The sequence below is a fragment of the Bombyx mandarina genome, chromosome 03 (genome assembly GCF_030267445.1).
Source record: "Bombyx mandarina strain Sakado chromosome 03, ASM3026744v2".
NCBI classification, from domain to species: Eukaryota; Metazoa; Arthropoda; class Insecta; order Lepidoptera; family Bombycidae; genus Bombyx; species Bombyx mandarina.
Genome location: NC_143210.1, coordinates 5,895,958 through 5,917,593, shown reverse-complemented (window position 1 = coordinate 5,917,593; position 21,636 = coordinate 5,895,958). Strand labels below are relative to the sequence as shown.

General features: G+C 38.4%; 1 protein-coding gene and 1 long non-coding RNA gene across 5 annotated transcripts in view; one reads left to right on the top strand and one right to left on the bottom strand.

Moving 5' to 3' along the window:
- The window catches only part of LOC149503272 (uncharacterized), a 394,089-nt gene extending 377,506 nt beyond the window's left edge, over positions 1 to 16,583 (top strand). Inside the window, exon 2 of the long non-coding RNA XR_016325692.1 lies at positions 16,456 to 16,583. This is a non-coding gene — a long non-coding RNA (uncharacterized LOC149503272). The remainder of the gene's footprint in view (positions 1 to 16,455) is intronic.
- Pde11 (Phosphodiesterase 11) overlaps positions 1 to 21,636 on the bottom strand; it is a 287,160-nt gene that overhangs the window by 242,194 nt on the left and 23,330 nt on the right. The gene's annotated exons all lie outside the window — the stretch shown is intronic.

Here is a 21,636-nt window from a genome sequence, read left to right as displayed (position 1 = left end):
TGAGTAGTTATATTTAAAATTCGGTTAATAAAAAAACGGTCATCGTTTGGCAATTGCTTTAAAATTTTATATATTTATTCCATTTATGCAGTTCAATGCACACGTACATGCAATGTTTTTTTCTTATCTATTCACTGGTAGCCTAGGGGGCTATGCCAGCTACGCCCGGACGGGTAGGTGAGCTCAGTGGCTCAACCTGAACGAATTATTAACACTACCCCTAGCAAGAGCAGTGCTTCACAGAATCTACCACCGGAACGATATCGCGACCCATTGAGAAGATCCGGCGAGAAACTCATTGGGCTGTGTCTTTAGGTTAGTTCACGTCGTAATCGGCGAGTTCGACGAGGACGGTGACTGGTGCTTGAGTGGCCTAAAAGCACCGAGAGAGGATCCGGGGATCCGACAGGACATGTTTTGAGCGACTGCGGCTTTGAGTTGCCTCGTCGCCGGGGTCGGATAGGTTGCAATGCCATGTCTCCCGGCAGGAATTGATCCGGACCTCGGTCTTCGTAAGAGAAGGACCTCGGTCTTCCTCTTCCCCTCTTCTTCTCTAAGGCCGTCGGAGTCCGACATAACACGGTCAGTTCCCCGTGACCGGGTATCAGTAAACGGATTCCCCAGCGTTAAAATAAAAAAGAGTGGAATACGGTAATGAAAAAATCAAAAAAAAAAGGTGAGTACAAAATACGCTCCAGTAGAAGAACGCATCTTTTCCTGATAAGAAATGATGGAAAGAGCATCGGCTCAGAAAATGGTGATGTAAAACTAATAATCTTTATTCTTTACTAGCTGACCCGGCAGACTTCGTAGTGCCTCAATCGATAAATAAAAGACCTAAACTTTTGTATAAAATAAACTTAAAACAAACAAAAGGAATCCGTCCGACGGGAGACACATAAAAGGAAAAACAAAATTGTTATTTTTATTTAATTCCGAGCATTTTCATATTTATCTACCTTTTAAACCTCCTCTAGACTTCCACAAATAATTCAAGACCAAAATTAGCCAAATCGGTTCAGCCGTTCTCGAGTTTTAGCGAGACTAACGAACAGCAACTCACTTTTATGTATATAGATTAAAAGATCCTCTCGTATGCTTAAATAAAAATAAACTTAAATATGCCTCTAAAATGTACGCGACAACTCTTTCGAATGGTCATATAATCACAATACGAATATGTATTAGTTTCCATTCAAGTACCAAGCTTATTTGATCGCTAATAAATTGAAGCCAAAGTGCCAAGCCAAGTGAAGGAAAAAATGAAAGAAGATTTAAGAAGGTCTACTTAAGTAGTGTTTACTGATACGGCAGCATGGTTGCAACAATTATTGTGGGTTGGTGTATCAAAATGTCCGCATTTATTGATCATTAGTGGCCTGTAACGACTTAATATCACGTGAATCGTGCGCTGTTTTTTATTACCGGTTTCAGTAGGTATTATTTTAATCCTAAAACCGTCTTAACTAACTTGTTTAGCGTAACCCAGTAGATGAGTTCACAGCTTGGCAACTATTATCGGAGTATATAAGCATCACAATGATAATATTGTTCCCCACCCATTATCATGACAATGCCGTAGTGGAACTCCCAGAAGTTGCATTGACATTTCATTATTCCCACCCTTCACTTCCCAGAACACATTATTGGTTCGGCGAGCTAAAAGCCAACAGCACATCCTACCACTAGAAGCCATTGAAATAAACGAATGTAATTAAATCACAACAGGTCGTAGTAAACAATGGTGGTAGGAAAATACATAGTAAATTTATTTGACCATAGATGGTATTTTCTTCGATTTCCGCGAGTCGTAGACATAATTAAAACTAATTGAAACTACACATAGACATAATTAAAAATGAAATGAAAAAACTTTCTATCGAAAAATAGTGACGGTGGTTAGCAAAACATTAAAATGTCGACGAATACAAGGTGGTCACGACCACGAGTATTCGAAACAAGCAGGAATCTCAAACATCATGTTTCAAGATAAACGTATTGTGACAAGATAAAATCTCTTGAAAATAAAAGGACACGAAAAAAATCTAAATTAAAATTCCGGTATCAGATTTCGAATGTCGTGTATTTCGATTAAGCATTCCTTGTTTACATATTATATTAAGAATTCGATAACGATTTATACTCTCGGTTAAATTCCTTGTTCCATACATACAGATGTAATATAAATACGATTTTATTCGAAAACTCATGGTATTCGGGTGACACACAGGTGAAGTCAACATGGCGTATAACATAAGACGCGTGGTGTACTTGTATCGTTCGATGCGATTATGTTGGTGTTCGAAACTTTCAGACAGGTACCAAATACTTCTAATGAAATATACTTAACAGCCTGGCCACGGGACATTCGCCGATACGAATATTCGCGCGGTGCGAACGGCGAAGCGTCTAGCGACTAAAATAAGAGCATAGAAATGTACTTAAAAAGCCACGCGCACGGGCGACCGGCGAAGCGACCGGCGAAATGTACCGAGCGAATCGCGCGATGCGGCGGGCGAGCAAAACAAATGCATGAATACGGACGGCGCGAGCCACGGAGTCGAGCGGTAGTCGCGGCGAATAGTACAGTGATTAACAGCCTGGCCACGGGACATTCGCCGATACGAATATTCGCGCGGTGCGAACGGCGAAGCGTCTAGCGACTAAAATAAGAGCATAGAAATGTACCTAACAAGCCACGCGCACCGGCGACCGGCGAAGCGACCGGCGAAATGTACCGAGCGAATCGCGCGGGCGACTTACGATGCGGCGGGCGAGCAAAACAAATGCATGAATAAGGACGGCGCAAGCCACGGAGTCGAGCGGTAGTCGCGGCGAATAGTGCAGTGATTAAATGAGTTTCGGCCTGGCCACGGGGATCGGCGGTGCGAACAGCGAAGCGGTGGGCGAGGCGACCATTCGCGCAGCACCGTTTGCAGGCCACGGGTACTCACGTTCGCCGCCGCGACTAGTAAGGAAGTCCGACAGCGAAATGTCTATATCGAAATTATCTCGATATTGCTTACAAATTAATAGTTTTTTGGTTCAGGACCTATTATTTGGAAAAGATTGTGAAGTACATGATTTGAATATACCTATAGATGGAGAATTATTATTCCACAAGAAGTACGAGAAATACTTTGGGTGGCTAGACTTCCAAATAGCTGGTCTAGCTAGTATTTCAACTATTTTTTTTTTATTGCTTAGATGGGTGGACGAGCTCACAGCCCACCTTGTGTTAAGTGGTTACTGGAGCTCATAGACATCCACAACGTAAATGCGCCACCCACCTTGAGATATAAGTTCTAAGGTCTCAAGTATAGTTATAATGGCTGCCTCACCCTTCAAACCGAAACGCATTACTACTTCACGGCAGAAACAGGCAGGGTGGTGGTACCCACCCGCGCGGACTCACAAGAGGTCATACCCCCAGTAATTACGCAAATTATAATTTTGAGGGTTTCCTTTTTATTACACGATGTTATTCCTTCACCGTGGAAATCAATCGTGAACATTAAAATTTGTTGAGTACGTATTTCATTACAAAAATTGGTACCCGCCTGATATTCGACTACCGGTGCATCGCTCAACACCGGACGTCTTATCCGTTCGGCCACGACGAGTTTAAAAATATAAAAAAAAAAATTAATAAAAAATATAAAATATAAAAATTTCGGCGTTCATTTTTCGCGGCGAAAACAACTAAACTCATTTAATCACTGCACTATTCGCCGCGACTACCGCTCGACTCCGTGGCTTGCGCCGTCCTTATTCATGCATTTGTTTTGCTCGCCCGCCGCATCGTAAGTCGCCCGCGCGATTCGCTCGGTACATTCCGCCGGTCGCTTCGCCGGTCGCCGGTGCGCGTGGCTTGTTAGGTACACTTCTATGCGCTTGTTTTAGTCGCTAGACGCTTCGCCGTTCGCACCGCGCGAATATTCGTATCGGCGAATGTCCCGTGGCCAGGCTGTTTAGTTGTTTTCGCCGCGAAAAATGAACGCCGAAATTTTTATATTTTATATTTTTTATTAATTTTTTTTTTTTTTTAAGCTCGTCGTGGCCGAACGGATAAGACGTCCGGTGTTGAGCGATGCACCGGTAGTCGAATATCAGGCGGGTACCAATTTTTGTAATGAAATACGTACTCAACAAATTTTAATGTTCACGATTGATTTCCACGGTGAAGGAATAACATCGTGTAATAAAAATGAAACCCTCAAAATTATAATTTGCGTAATTACTGGGGGTAGGACCTCTTGTGAGTCCGCGCGGGTGGGTACCACCACCCTGCCTGTTTCTGCCGTGAAGTAGTAATGCGTTTCGGTTTGAAGGGTGGGGCAGCCAATGTAACTATACTTGAGACCTTAGAACTTATATCTCATGGTGGGTGGCGCATTTACGTTGGCTTCAGTAACCACTTAACACAAGGTGGACTGTGAGCTCATCCACCCATCTAAGCAATAAAAAAAATATATAGCTGAAATACTAGCTAGACCAGCTATTTGGAAGTCTAGCCACCCAAAGTATTTCTCGTACTTCTTGTGGAATTCTCCATCTATAGGTATACTCCGATTCTTATTCAAATTATGTACTTCACAATCTTTTCCAAATAATAGGTCCTGAACCAAAAAACTATTAATTTGTAAGCAATATCGAGATAATTTCGATATAGACATTTCGCTGTCGGACTTCCTTACTAGTCGCGGCGGCGAACGTGAGTACCCGTGGCCTGCAAACGGTGCTGCGCGAATGGTCGCCTCGTCCACCGCTTCGCTGTTCGCACCGCCGATCCCCGTGGCCAGGCCGTAAGGCATGTTACCGAATGACTTCCAAATATTTTGTGGCAGATGAAGGCATGTAGTGAAAATCGCATTAAACTTGCCAGAATAAAAGAAAGGTAGAGGCCGCCCGCCATCGACCTGGTGGTCAAACATCGAAAGAGCCCTTAAGAAAACCCAATCGCCAAAACCGATAACTCAGGACAGATCAACCTGGCGCCGTAGAGTGACCCCAGATAACGGGAATAGGGACGGAAGAAGAAGACGAAGATGAAGGCACGGAGGCTTAGGTGACTTAGACATGTAGTTTGGACGGAGCAGGATCGGGCTGTGACACGGATATGCGCGGGTGTACCGGAGGGACGCTGCTCCGTAAGGAGGCCCAAGTACTGCTGGACTGACGCTGTGGAAAGGTGATCTACATGAACTCCAAGTGCCGGACTGGCGAGGTGCTGCGCAGCGGCGTGACGAATGGCGACGTTTATTGTCGGAGGCAAAGATACTGGTGGTAGGACCTCTTGAGAATCCGCACGGGTCGGTACCACCACCTTGCCTATTTCTGCCGTGAAATAGTAATGTGTTTCAGTTTGAAGGGTTGGGCAGCCGTTTTAACTATACTGAGACCTTAGAACTCACATTTTTTTTTTTTTTTTATTGCCTTTGTAGGCAGACGGGCATACGGCCCACCTGATGGTGAGTGGTTACCGTCGCCCATGGACTTCAGCAATGCCAGGGGCAGAGCCAAGCCGCTGCCTACCGCTCAAGCTCATATCTCAAGGTGGGTGACAGCATTTACGTTGTAGATGTCTATGGGCTTCGGTAACCACTTACCACCAGATAGGCTGTGAGCTCGTCCACCCATATATGAAATAAATAAAAATATATGTATAGAGGCCTAATTAGACATTTTGAACTTTAAGCGCTGCTTAATATTAATGTTCGTCTAACGATTGTACTTTTCATTTTCCAAAGTCTGATACACTCCTTTCTTTAAATATCTCTAACATTCAATAACGTTGAAAAGAATCAAACAACAATTTATCGCGGCATCAATCATCGTAGTTAGCACCATGAAATCCGATATGGATTGACCCAGTTAAGCAGTCGGATGTAAAGTTTTAGCTGTTCAACGTGACGCGAATTGACGAATATTTAGTTTTATTTCGAGAGAATGGAAAAACGTCTTAAATCAGTCTAGTTTTATTAACTTCAACAAGGAAGATACTTAAATCGCCTTTCAACGCGAATCATTTTAGCGTATTAATCTGTATACGTAACAGCACACCGAGTTTCTCGTCGGGTCTTCTCAGTGGGTCGCGATTCCGATTCGGTGGTAGATTCAGTGAAGCACTTGCTCTTGTTAGTTCTATCAGGTTGAGCCCGTGAGCCCGTGAGCTCACCTACCCTTAATGTAGCTACAATAGCCTTTTCGGCTAACATAGATTAGAGAGGGGAAAACATAAATGTATATGTTTGTTTGATTATACAAAGTATACATCAAGACATTTTTGCCTATCTCACAAAACTAATAAAATCCATGTTTTCTTTAAAAATACCTTATTAAAATATACGATTCGAACAAAACATTCAAATTTTCTGTTTATAATTACATCTAAATTCCAATTCGCAACAAGCCCCGAATTTTACTGTTAATCCTTCAATAAACTCAATCGACTTCATTACGGGGACGGTATTGTTCGTGAAACAATAGCTCTTAAATTACTATACAGACGACGCACATTTAGCCGTCCCACGCGCTACAAAATCAATTTGCCATTAATTACAGGAATCCCATTAAGTTCCCTGTTCACTTCATGACTGCGCACAATCTGTGTTTAATTACGGGGCGTCCGGGTCTCTATTGTTATAATGGATTGACAGAGGCTTCAGTCAATACACTTACACTTCAACCGGGACCCGTTTCAGACCTTGTAGTTTGGTAAATGTCTGCGTCTTTCTTTATTCATATCACTGAGAAACAAAAGCTGTCGCATTATTACTTAGCCGGCATAGTCGAAGTGATTTAGTTTAAATATCTTAGTGATTCTTCACTAGAGTCTAAGAGAGTTTTATACACACACTAGCGACCCGCCCTTACTTCGCTTCGGAAACTGTAATTTATTATTGATTTCTCCACTATTTAATGGATGTTATTATACATATAGCTGAAGCATCTAAAATCAGATAAAAGTCCTGGTCCCGACGCAATAACCAATGAAGCTCTGAAAATAGGCGCACCAGTTTTACTTAAGCCTCTCACAGAATTATTCAATCTCATACTAGAAGCTGAAATCGTACCAATCCAATGGTGCACGTCGGACATCATATTACTATATAAAAAAGGAAACCCCCTCGATATCAACAACTATAGACCAATTAGCTTACTGGCAAATATATACAAAATCTTCTCATCTATAATTCTTAAACGCATAACACAAGAGATTGAAAAGGCACAACCAATAGAACAAGCTGGCTTTCGTTCTGGGTTTAGCACACTAGACCATATACAGGCACTAGAACAAGTTATAGAAAAATACGAAGAGTTTAATAAGCCACTCTATCTAGGTTTTATCGACTACAGCAAAGCCTTTGACAGCATAAGCCACAACTCTATATGGAAATCACTAAAGAAATTAAACATAAATTCGAAATATATAAATATTATAAAATATATATACAACAATAGCATAAGTTATGTGAAGCTAGAATCTAGAGGTGATGCAATTAATATTGAAAGAGGAGTCAGACAGGGGGACCCCCTGTCACCTAAGCTGTTTATCGCGGTTCTAGAAGATGTATTTCGAAACACAGACTGGAAAAATAGAGGTATAAAAATAAACAACAGGTATCTAAACCATCTCAGATTTGCGGACGACATAGTTATGCTGTCTGAAACAGCAAATGAATTACAAGATATGCTCCGCTCTCTTGTTCAAGCGAGCTCACAAGTAGGATTAGAGATGAATGCTACAAAAACCAAAATCATGACAAACAGCATAGAACGACCCATCAATGTAAAAGGAAAAACTATAGAATATGTCTACAGTTACATCTACCTAGGCAAACAAATATCATTTTTTAAAAACGCACAATGAAGACGAAATTGAAAGAAGAACAAACATAGCCTGGAAGAAATTTTGGTCACTCAGAGAAATTTTAAAAGGAGACTACTCAATAAACCTTAAGAAAACTGTATTAGACACCTGTATACTGCCTTGTCTACTGTATGGCTGCCAAACTTGGGTATACACGACAAGAGCAAAACAAAGAATCACAACAACACAAAGAGCTATGGAGAGAAGTATCCTAAACATAAGAAAAATTCAAAAAGTCAGGAGCAAAGTAATAAGACAGAAAACAAAGATAACAGATGCCCTCACACAAGCTCTAAAATTGAAATGGCAGTGGGCAGGTCACGTATTGAGATACACAGACACCAGGTGGACAGTCAACACTACAATCTGGAAAGGGCCAATTGGCAAAAGAAGGGTAGGGAGAGACCGAAAAGACGATGGGCTGACGACATAACCGAAATAATAGGAAAGGACTGGCAAACGATCGGCAAGGACAGAGATCAGTGGAAAGGACCGGAGGAGGCCTTCACCCGAGGAGGGGTCCATATCCAATAACAAAAATTAACTCGTACTAACATTTAGACAATAAGCATTAATAACTAACTAAACACTAACAAATAAATACCACATTGCAAATGAAAGTTCAGGATAAGGAAATACAGGCTTTTTTATTTTTTTATTTTTATTATACATATACAGGGTGGCCCATAAGTCCTTTGATATGAAAAAAAATTTATTAAAATAAAACTAATTACATTATGAATTAAATTTTTATTTACATAAAAGCTTAAAAAACGGGAATTATTTTTTGAAAATAACATCTCCTAAATGTAATCCGTTGCGATCACGGCACTCTTGCAAACGACGTCTAAAATTGTCGATGACTGCGCGGCACGTCACTGCTGAAATGCTTGTCATTTCTCTGCGGATGTTTTCTTTTAGGGCCTCAATTGACCGCGGGTTTGTGTCGTATACTTTAGCCTTAAGGTAGCCCCACAAAAAAAAATCCATCGGGGTCAGATCTGGACTACGTGGAGGCCAGGAAATGTCTCCTCTCTTAGAGATAACTTTGCCAGGAAAAAGTTGACGGATAACGGGCATAGCAGTGTTAGAGGTGTGAGAAGTGGCCCCATCCTGTTGAAACCACGTCCTGGCATTAAAGCCTGAAAAGTTTTGCAATTCTGGTATGAAAAACTCTTCGATCATAGCCACATATCGCTCCGACGTAACAGTAACTGCGCGCCCTCTGCCATCCTCAAAGAAGTAAGGCCCTAGGATACCATGGGCTGACATAGCGGCCCAAACAGTCACTTTCGGACTATGTAAGGGCTTCTGATGCTTAAGTTTTGGATTGATGGGGCTCCAATAGCGGCAATTTTGTTTACTAACATGCCCGTTAAGATGGAAATGAGCCTCGTCAGAGAACATTATGTTATTGAAGGAAGTAAACCGATTCAACATTTCATTCGCATAATTTTGTCTTTGAATACCGTCAGTTTCCTTTAATTCTTGAACCAACTGAATTTTGTAAGGGTGCATATGTAAATCTTTCTTCAAAATCCGTTGTAACGATATCCTGGATACGTTTAATGCTCTGGCGCGCTTACGAGTTGACTGTGTCGGATTTTCGCGAATAGACTGTGTCACTGTGTCTATGTTTTGTTCCGTACGTGACGTCCTTGGGCGACCCAACCGCGGTTTATCTAACGTCGAACCGGTCTCCTCGAACTTAGCAACCCAGTTCTTAATCGTTTGAAGAGTTGGAGTGTAGTCAAAGTTGTGTAAACCTTTGTGTTCTCGAAATTTACGCCGCGCAACGGTTGCCGAATTGTCGTTTTTATAAAACTCGCGCACACAAAACGCACGGTCCGCTCCGGTAAAACGCTCCATCGCGACTAAATTCCCAGAAACCGAAGTTACTCCCCCCGCTTCCCCTGCACCGCTCACGCGCGCCCTGTTCGTTTTATTCAAATTTTACTTTTCAAAGGACTTATGGGCCACCCTGTATAAACCTCCCTCTTCAATCACTCTATCTATTAAAAAAACCGCATCAAAATCCGTTGCGTAATTTTAAAGATTTAAGCATACATAGGGACAGAGAAGGCGACTTTGTTTTATACTATGTAGTGATAAGCACACAGATATTTATAATGTTGTTAAAAAGTTATTTATAACTTACGCAATTATAATTTCATGAACATTTTAAGGTCTATAAAATGCGTTCCAATTACAGTAAACATTAATAACGCCAAATGAAAATGATTTTCCTTGAATGAAATATGTGGCCTGTCTTTATGACTCCATGGTGATGGCCTAGAATGGCAATTTAAGGGAATCGTCCGAGAATCGGCAACAGAATTTTTAAAGTATACTGTGATCGCCAACGCGCAATTTGCTGGTGGTAAAACCCGTTATAAAATTGCACGTGTGAGTACCACTGTCGTGGCCATTTCTGATGCGAAACAGTCATGTATTTCCATTTGAAGGGTATGACAGTCGTTAGACAATACAACTGAGCCTTCGACCTTAAGATCTTGAGGCGGGTGGTGGAATACACGCTGTGAGGATTTTTGAGGTTGACCGTGAGCTCTTTCCTCTATTAACGCGTTAACAAAATGCAAATTACCCTCTGAAAACGTACCTATCCAAAAAAACGTACTCCAATGAAAGTGAGTGCGGTTAATTTCCAATGTTTTGTTTCATTAAGCTGAAACAAGTTCCGTCGCGTCGGTGCGGATGTTTATCCGCTTGCATAGACTGACCTTCGGTGAACCTGCGATACTTGAACATAAGCGTTCGCGCCACTCTGATACAGCCTTCATTTTGGGCAACAATGCAAACAACAGTCGAATTGTGACGTCATGTGACTTGTATCCAAGATCGGAACGTATGTAGCCTGAATTCCGCTACGATTTTCATGATTCTCAGTTTATGCGTAGGCTTACTGGCGGCACGGCCTATTGTGAAACTGGAACGTTGAAAGTATTTCAATACTAAAATTGATACATATATATCAATTTTTATACTATCAGCCCACAGACATCCACTGCTGGAAATGGGCCTCCCCCAGGCCTCGCGACAAAGATCGGTCCTGCGCTATACATCAATAGGATAAGATAAAACAACTACGTACCATTTTTTCCGCTATTTGTCATTCAAATTTTTTTTTGGTATTCGCTCAATAACTGTGATGGAATTTAAGGGTTACCAAAAAAATTGGGTATGACTGTTCAGTATACATATTTTTTTCATGTTTACTAGCGACCCGCCCTCGCTTCGCTTCGGAAACTGTAATTTATTATTGATTTCTTCACTATTTAATGGATGTTATTATACATTTAAACCTTCCTCTTCAATCACTCTATCTATTAAAAAAACCGCATCAAAATCCGTTGCGTATTTTTAAAGATTTAAGCATACATAGGGACAGAGAAAGCGACTTCTTTTTTTATTGCTTAGATGTGTGGACGAGCTCACAGCCCACTTGCCTTTAAGTGGTTACTGGAGCCCATAGACATTTACAACGTTATCCAGCCACCCATCCACCTTGAGATGTAAGTTCTAAGGTCTCAGTATAGTTACAACGGCTGCCCCACCCTTCAAACCGAAACGCATTACTGCTTCACGGCAAAAATAGGCAGGGTGGTGGTACCTACCCGCGCGAACTCCCAAGAGGTCCTACCAGTAAAACTTACTTGTCTCTAGCGAAAATCTAGAAAACATGTTCATGTAGCTTCAGATTTTATTAAGGCGTTGGCGCAATACTAAAGACTACTAGTAGTCTCCGAGTAAAGTAGCTCATTTGTGGACGGACGGGACAAAATAATAGCTTCTTTTTTATTACTTTTTCCTTCTTCTTTTTTTCCTACCCTAGCTGATGGTCTAGAGAGACCATATCAGCGTAACCTTAACTAGTAAGTGAGCTCACGGGACTCAAACCTGACGATGTTGCTATCACGAACCCTAGCAAAAGCTGTGCTTCGCAGAATCTACCACCGGACCGGAAACGCGACTCACTGAGAAGATCCGGCGAGAAACTCAGTGGGCTGTGTGAGAATGATGACCGGCGCTTGGGGTACCTAGAAGCACCGTTAGTGGATCAGGAGGATCCGAAATGACATGCTTTTTCCTCATACGTCCTCTTCAAACCGGCCTTAAAAATAATATTTCCCAAAAACAGCATCTATGTTGTACACGTCACATTGCTATTACGTCCATAGGGAACGGTAACCGCTTATCTAATTGCGTATTGATCTACAAATATAGTGAAATTACCGATTGAAGGACCTTCAGGTGTCCTTATTTTTAAGAGCTACTTTCGTTTTCTCTAAAAATAGCAGCACTTTACACTCTCTCTCCCTGAGCTAAATATCGTTTTTTTTGTTGTTCTTAAAACACTTGAATCGAATTCCGTTAGAGCTATTTATTTATTAAACGCACGTCTGACCCTTTGCGTCGTAGTTAGATTTTTTATGCTACTAAATTGAGAAGTAATAAGGGAAAATATAATTTAATACAAGACGTTTTAAGTACCAAATGTCCTTTGCGTTTCCACAGTTGGTACCACAATACTGTCCTATTCTGGCGTAAATTAGTTCCGAGACAGCGAGCTACTCCTATTTAACTGAAACTTTTACTTGATTCGCTCGGTCGAAACGCTAATTACCGTCCTGGTAATAAGTCAGTGGAACCTACAGAAATAACAAAGTGAACACCGCCTCTGACGTTGAGACATATAATCGAAAACTCATTACTATCTCTATTGATAAAGCGCACGACTGATCCGCGGCAGAAATACACAGAGTACTTTTATTTTAAGTAATGCATCATAAAAGAGCATTGACATAATATTTTTGAAGACACAATTATGTACTACTATTATTCTTTTACAGTTTAAGTTCGCATTTAATTACAGTTAAATATTTTTTATTATAAACTTAGTATTTTCGTTTTTTTTTAACAAAGACATGTGTTGCGGTTTGCAAGCACCCAAGCATTGTGTAGAACTCATTTGCCTTCTAGTAAAATAAAATGTGGCTCAGAAGCCCAAAGTATACGCTGCCTGGTATACAGAGCTCTGTTCAAATTTCGCTTTTGGAGAACCTCATAACGCTCAGGAAAAACCGAACAGAATTTAATCCAGAACCGGATGGTATGGGGCAAAAAATATCTCTGAAAATACACTATGAATGAGCTCAATGATTACGAAATTAAATCTCAGACTACATGTCACAGTAGTCAGGATAGCTAGCAATAAGATAAATGTGTACGCGGTAAAATAAATTACTACAATGTACGTGTCCCATCAATGTATATAAAAACAGGAATATAACGTAGTAACGTCCAAGGCATAGATTATACACTTAATATATTAGAGATAGATGCGCAACTCTCGTTTTTATTTTTGCTTTAGTTAAAAAACTTTTTTTTTTTTTTTTGAGATTGTTTTACGGCCCTGGAATTTTGAAAACTTCAAAGCAGTGTTTCCACTTAAGTTTTTTTTAACACATTTTACCCTAGTTTCTTTTGAATTTATCCCTAAAATTTCCTAGACAACTTTCATAAATCCTTTATATAGAAAGCATAAATAAAATACAGAAAATAAACCACAGCATATTATTTAATGTAGGTATATATAATATAAACGCCCCCAGAAGATCATAGATCTATAGGATTAGAATTTTCAAGGAAGTCGACGCATTTCTTTTATATTCTTTTGCTGCACGCAACCTAACACTGTTCGGTTCTAAAATTGAGCAATTGTTTGCTGGCAAAGTTGGGAACTTTCTATGAAGCAAGCCGTTCAGGGTTTCATTAGAAAGCCTGTTTCTTTTGTCAGTTTTTACATTTGAGAACACTGAATAATCTTTCCACCTCAGTCTTTGAAGAAGGAACTGCTAGCAAAAGTGAAATGACAATTACAAGGTTTTCGTAAATGAAATTACCATGATAATCTTTCATGGTACATGAAGTACCTGTATATTACAATACAAGTAAGTTCTGGTGACATCAACGAAAATAGGTAAATAAAAGTTTGGCGGATTATACTTATTGGGATTCTGGGGAATCCCTAAGAAAAAAGCAGTGGCTTAATCTATGATTTACTTTACTAGAGGGTTACTGTTGAATCAAACCTTCTTAATAGTTTTTATACACAACTCTGTTTTATTCTTTTACTTGTCAACTCGACTTAATGTCATTCTCTCTCCATAAAATAAAATGTTCATTGTTTTACTTTAAAAACCGTTTATTTTAAAATTCACAACAGTTACTAGTATAGGCTTTGCTTTTTATATTTTTTAAATTGTCTTTATCATCCAAAATATCAGCTATTTTTCCCTAAAAAAGGGAGAATTCCCTAAAAATGGAAGCACTGCTTCAAAGTACGCTAACCTTTTTTATTGAGTCAGAACTCGTATCTGCCATCTAGTGAGTTTATTAGTTCATTAAGGCCAAAACGTTTCAAAAATGACCTCGCCGGTTCCTAAAGATGACGCTAGTTGTATGTTATTTTCCTTTGTATGGGAGTTGCACCCCCCTGGTCCAAGGTTTATTTATTCATTCATTTACATTTGGTTATTGACTCACTGACGTCACTTATCATGACAGATTACGGCAAAGAAATCTTAGAACAGAGTATGCTATATTATCTGCAGAGGAAAACAGAAATTTTATAAATCTCGACAGATGAAAAGCACAGGCCGTTGCATTAGTATGTATTTTTTTATTGTTCTTGAGCTCTTGATTTTTAGACTGTTGTTAAATATATATATATATATATATATATATACTATAATAATATGAGAGGACAAACGTACCATAAATGGTTTCATCGCTAAATGCGATATCTTGTAACAGGTATTAACTCAAATTTGAACAAACATAAGTTTTTTTGACTGGCACTTTCAAACAGTCACCAAAGGGGTTTTTGTCAAATATACATATTAATATATGCCTTACAGAAATTTATAAGGCATTCTAAATCAGTTACAATTTTTTGTGCATAATTCAATTAAGTAAGAGGATAAGCTTTTTCTTTTTTTTATTGCCCTTGTAGGCAGACGAGCATACGGCCCACCTGATGGTGAGTGGTTACCGTCGCCCATGGACTTCAGCAATGCCAGGGGCAGAGCCAAGCCGCTGCCTACCGCTTAATACTCTCCACAAGCCTCGTTTGAAGAAGGGCATGTCATAGCGCTCGGGAAACACCGTGGAGGGGAGCTCATTCCATAGCCGGATAAGTGAAATGATTACACTACCATTATGAAATACAATTTAAACATTAAATTATTATATGTCATTTCCAACAAATTTGTAATTCAAAATAGGTTACTATAACCTTCGCATTACAAAACTCATGAACCTACATTTTAAAGATCTTTGTGTGTCTATGTATTTTTAGTCACACATCACCCAATCACACAACCATAAATTTTTACATAATATTACTAGACGTTATTTATGCTTGTGTGCGTAATATTGTATTTCATTGTGTCTTTGGGTACTCTATATTAGAGGCAACATCTCTTTGCCGTTATAGAATATACATTTTTTAGATTGCTTCGACCTCATTTCCAACAACCACAGCGAGTTTTTTTTGTCAATTATTGTACATCTCTCTTTACCCGGATTAAAGGTTAAAAGGATAAAAGAAAATTGAATACATTTCACAAGACAGTGTATTACTGTGACAGTGGCCACAAAAATTCTAAAAAATATATTTATCCTCTGGATCACTTTCCATTTCGGATAGAATTATGAAGAGTTTATTCATAATACATATATAAAAATTTAGATTTGCCAAAAAGTCTAGTAATATTTTTTTATTGCTTAGATGGGTGGACGAGCTCACAGCCCTCCTGGTGTTAAAAGGTTACCGGAGCCCATAGACATCAACAACGTAAATACGCCACCCACCTTGAGACATCAGTTCTAAGGTCTCAGTATAGTTACGACGGCTGCCCCGCCCTTCAAACTGAAACGCATTACTGCTTCACGACAGCAATAGGAAGGGCGGTGGTACCTACCCGTGTGGACTCACAAGAGGTCCTACCACCAGTAAATAAAAAGCCGTAAACAAATAAAAAAATATCTATGTAACTACATATGTAGGTATACCTAGGCGGCACTGAAAATTTCGGGAATTAACGAAGTGACACAACATTACTATTTAAAAATGTATTTATTGCTTTTCGAAGTATTCTCCGCGAAATTTGACACATTTTTCCATACGATGGAACCAATCATTGAAGCAACCATTCCATTCGGAAGTTGGGGTCTCCAAAATGGCCGTTTTGTAGGCGTCCACAGCTTCTTCAGGTGATGAAAATCCCTGTCCACGCAATTTATTCTTTATTTTAGGCCTTTAGGGAAAGTATAGAAATCATTAGGGCTTAGGTCGGGGCTCTACGGCGGATGGTCTAATAATTCTATGTTTTCTTGCTCTAAAAAATTTTTTGTTCTGTGCGCGGTATGAGAACTCGCATTGTCGTGATGGAGGATGATGCGGCGGTTGCAGTTCTCTTTACGGAGTTCAGAAACGACCTGTGGCAAACAAATGCTAGCATACCATTCCGCATTAACCGTTCTTTGTCCCTCAAGAGCAGGGGTGGGCAAAAGCCGGCCCGCGGGCCGGATCCGGCCCTTTTGCTAATTTTATCCGGCCCGTTGAAAAATTCCGCACATAAATTTTTTTAAACTCTTTTATGAGATTTTGTTGACATCAGCATTATTAGTGTGCGTACTGTATATATAATAGTCTTAATAAAATGGGCGGTCGGCTAACTACACTAGTGTGGACGATGTCGTGAGCTTGAAACAATCCTCGTGTGTTTCACACGGGTCGCTCGCGACGATCGCTCTCAGGGCGGTTTTTTCGTCAAACACAAAGGAGATCGCGCTAGGTTCGAAATGCCTGTGAGTACGGCATATGCTGCACTCCTCTCACTTTTCGAGGGACGACAGGTCGCACCACGTGTATTGTTAATTTTGATTTAGTACTGATCGCATACTCTTTTTTGTTCGAGTCTAATATTAGTTTGCAAATATAAAATTGAAAAAGTGGACTTTTTGTAAGTAAAATTTTAAAACATTGGTTTTATTTTATTGTATTAATTAAATTATAGGTTTGTAGACCTTTGTAAAATGAGTCAATCTAAAAAAAGAAAAGTTGATTTGGAATGCAGAAACTTCAATGAAGCTTGGACGGTAAAATATCTTTTTACAAACATAAATAAGAAAGCAATTTGTTTAGTTTGTCAGGAAACAATTGCTGTTTTTAAAGAATACAATTTAAACAGGCACTTTACAACAAAACATCCAAAATATGCATTACATTCATTAAAAGAACTTCAAACTGTAGCAGAAAACTTAGCAAAAAACTTGAATAAGCAACAAAATATATTTACCAAACAACGTAATATAGAGAAATCTACAACAAAAGCAAGTTATGTTGTCGCACACAAAATTGCTAAGTTATGTAAGCCGTTTTCTGAAGCAGAATTTGTTAAACAATGCATGGTACAAGTGTCGGAGATATGTTGTCCTGAAAAGAAACATATTTTTGAAAATGTAAGCCTTTCAAGAAGAACAATAGTACGACGGATTGAAAATATTTCAGGAAACTTACTTGACCAGCTAAGAACAAAAATTGCTGATTTTACCTATTGTTCTCTGGCTTTAGATGAGTCCTGCGATATTACTGATACAAGTCAATTATTAATATTTATTCGCGGCATTAACAAGAAATGCGAAATTAGCGAGGAACTTCTTAGTGTGCATCCAATGAAAGATACAACTACTGGTGAAGACTTTTTTCTCGCTCTTGAAGAGTGTTTAGTTAAAGTAAGTTTAACTTGGAATAAAATAGTAAGCGTCACTACGGATGGTTGTCCTAGTTTAACAGGGAAAAATGTAGGCTTACTTAAACGAATTCGCGACAAAGTAAAAAAGTTACAACCAGAACACGATATATTATTTTTGCACTGCATTATTCATCAAGAAGTGCTATGCAGAAAGGTTTTAAAACTGAATCACGTCGTTACTGTTGTGACCAAAGTTGTGAATTTTATTCGAGGACGTGCCGTAAACCATCGACAGTTTGTTGAATTTTTGAAAGAAATTGAAAGTGACTTCTATAAAATTCCTTATTACACTGAAGTGAGATGGCTTAGCATTGGTAAAGTTTTGGACAGATTTCAATATTTGCTTGATGAAATAGTATCCTTCTTGTCGATAAAAGAAAAACTACATGATTTTCCTGAATTGCAAAATAGAGATTGGCTAAACGATTTCTCATTTTTAGTAGATATCGTAAAATATTTGAATGAACTAAATATAAATCTACAAGGGAAAAAACAATTCGCTTTCAATATGCACTCAAACGTCAAAGCATTTATGACAAAACTAAGTTTATTTGCTGAAAACTTTAATAATAAATTATTAAATCATTTCCCCTCATTGCAAGCACGGGGAGAATCATTGAAAAATACAGATTTTTTTAAATATAGTACAATAACACAAGACCTGCATTCTGAATTCCAAAGAAGATTTCAAGATTTCAAAGCTATTGAAAAACCTTAATCATTAATTAGCCAACCTTTCAATTTCGATGTGCAAGAAGCCCCTGTTGAAATTCAACTAGAACTAATTGACTTACAATCAAATATTTTACTAAAAGAAAATTTTCACTCAAACGAATTGAGTGCTTTCTATGGCGCTTTGAATGATGAACATTTCAAACATTTTTTGAACTATGTTCAAAAATACCTTGTTTTATTTGGTTCGACATATATTTGTGAAAGAACTTTTTCTTTAATGGTTTCCACGAAAAATAAATATCGATCACAAATTACTGACGAAAATCTACACTCGGTATTAAGGATTGCTGCAAGTGATTTGGAACCCAATTTTGAAGAAATAATGTCAGATGAACATTCGAGATTTCACGTTTCGCATTAACTTTAAATATTTATTTTACCGTTTGATGTTATTCTTTTCTTTTTTGAATTCTATTTACTATTATATTTACGAAATGCAATATAAATGTTAAATTGTAATAACTATGTGTCAATATAAAATAATTTGTATCATTAAGACATAAATAAGTAACAAAATAAAATGTTTCATTGACTGGTTTATCTAATAGGCATTTATTTATAAAAATATTTCTTTAAAAATTACGTGACATATTTTATTCAAATTGAAATGATACTTAGTGTCTTTGTCAAAAAAAAATTGGCAGGGAAAAAACTCCATCCAAAACATCCGCTTGTGCAAAGCATATGCGGTATAGTCCTCCGGCCCGGGAGACATTTTGAAAATTTCATTTTGGCCCGCGCTTTAAAGTATTTGCCCACCCCTGCTCAAGAGGAATAGTCGTAACATGGCCGGTTTTGGAGACAAACGTGGCCACCATTTTTTTTGCAACACTCCGTGAACGAACAATTTTTGTTGGCTTTAACTCATTTTCGAACACCCAAACTCGTGACTGGTTTTTTGTTTCGGGTTCGTACGCGTATATCCAGGATTCGTCACCTGATACAATGTTGTATACAGCATTTGAGGATCCTGCGTGAAATCTTTCGAGAGTTCTGAGGCACCAAGTAACGCGAGCCGCTTTTTGCTCTTCACAGAGCGAATGCGGTATCCACCGGGAAAACAACTTTTTTACACCTAATTGTTCATGCAAGATTATTTGTATTTGACTCAGGCCAATGCCTAAAATTGCCTGAATTTCGCGGTATGTCACATGTCGATCTTCCTCAATCAACTTACGCACAGCATCAACGTTTTCTTGGGTGACTGCAGTTTTTGGACGACCTTGACGGGGATCATCACTGAGCTTGACACGTCCACATTGAAACTCAGCAAACCAGCGATAAATTGTGGTTTTGGATGGGGCTTCATCACCAAATGCAGAAATCATCCGGTCAACACACTGTTTTTGTGTTAAACCACTTCGAAAGTCATAATAAATCATCGCTCTTGAATTTTCTCGAGTCAATTCCATTTTCTCAACGACTAAACAAGTTTGACAAAACCTCGTGACAAGACCGAGAATCTTTTTTAAATAAATAAATGGTATTCGATTTTTAAAACCAAGGAGTTTTCAATTAAAAAGATTTTAATATGACAGGAACAGTGGAAATATTCCATTCCCGATACTTTTAGTGCAGCCCTCGTATCTTAAAACAATATAAAAACATTTACGTTTGCATCTACTTACATAAATATATTGAGTAGATGTAGCAAGGTAAAAAATGCAATCCGGCCTTCTATGCTAAATCAAACTAAGCATTGTACAAAACTTTGTTGCCCGTGCAAATTTATTAAAATTATGGATGAGACCGAAGAGAATTTCATGAAAAGTTGGTGTGTTGTTCTCAAATTAAAATCGCTTAGATTATTATTAACCAAATAATATCACAATTCGTTAGTAGAAAAACAAATTGATTTAATGAATTGCGCGCAAATCAATGTAAGACGTACTTCTGTTTTAAAACATATCATTTGTAGTGTTTTATTATTATTTAGATAACGTACCCACCACTAATCTAATTTATTTACTCATCTCTATCGCTCACGGTTGTTAGTCTCCTTCATTAAGCTGAATCATAATATATACGATCATACTCGTAATGTTTAGTATAGGCACAAGAATGTTCATATCGTAATTACGGCTACTTCAAATGTTTATGTTCAAAACAAACTAAAACATTCCGACGCGCAATATTATTGTGTATATTTAAGTAATGTAATATTAAACAATTCGTGATCATACAGTACGAAGCTGATTGGGAAAGCATTCCTGTACAACAAAATCCCACAAGATGTTCAGAACCTACATATACATAGGTTTAAGAAAACTATTAAAGAACATCTGTGCAATAAAGCTTACTATAAAGTCAATGATTGTCTAGAAGATTGCACAAAGTGGGAATGAGTTGCTCGCTCCGGGCATTTCAATATTGCAATAATTGTTACGTTATAATACTCATTGTAAAATGAATATTTAAAAAAAATCTAATATTAAAAAAAAAAAGACATGCTCGCTGAGTTTCTTGCCAGTTCTTCTCAGGACGGAGGCTAGTTTTTGTGAATAGGCGCTAGTTCTTTTTGACGTTCAACAAGTATGTACTTTCATTTATGTTGATTTTTTTTTTTATTTGATTTTATTTGATTCATAAGAATACATTTGTGTGATTTAGTATTTAGTTTAGCTTCGGTCTTCGCGAGTCGTGGGCACAATCAAAACAAATTTTACGGTTTCGAATTTATTTATTGCCACGTGGACGAACGTGATCATGCACACGAAAACTTGGAACACGTAACGTCGGAAATCATAAAACGAAAATAATAGACGCGATATTAAACAGTAGTAGTATATTTCGATGCCTCCAATGAACACTACTCTAACTCAAAATTTTGAAATTATCGTTTTTCACGCAAATCGCTTCATTATGTTAAAAGTATTATAATTAATCATTATTGATGGGGTTCGGAGCAAAAGTAAATCAGCTAGTTACACAAAAAAACCATAAATATATCTGCAATAATAAAGAATTTATCAACTTTTTTCGTTTAAACGCTCCTCCTGCAAATCTACGAATTTGGAGTTAGCGTAGTGTTCATTGGAGGCATCGATTTGTAGGTTGTTTCGTGTCATAAATGGTTAGTGTAAGAGATCGTTTTGTATTGTATCTCTCGAATAGAATTTATTTCCAATGTTTATTTTTTATTTTTTATTGCTTAGATGGGTGGACGAACTCACAGCTCACCTGGTG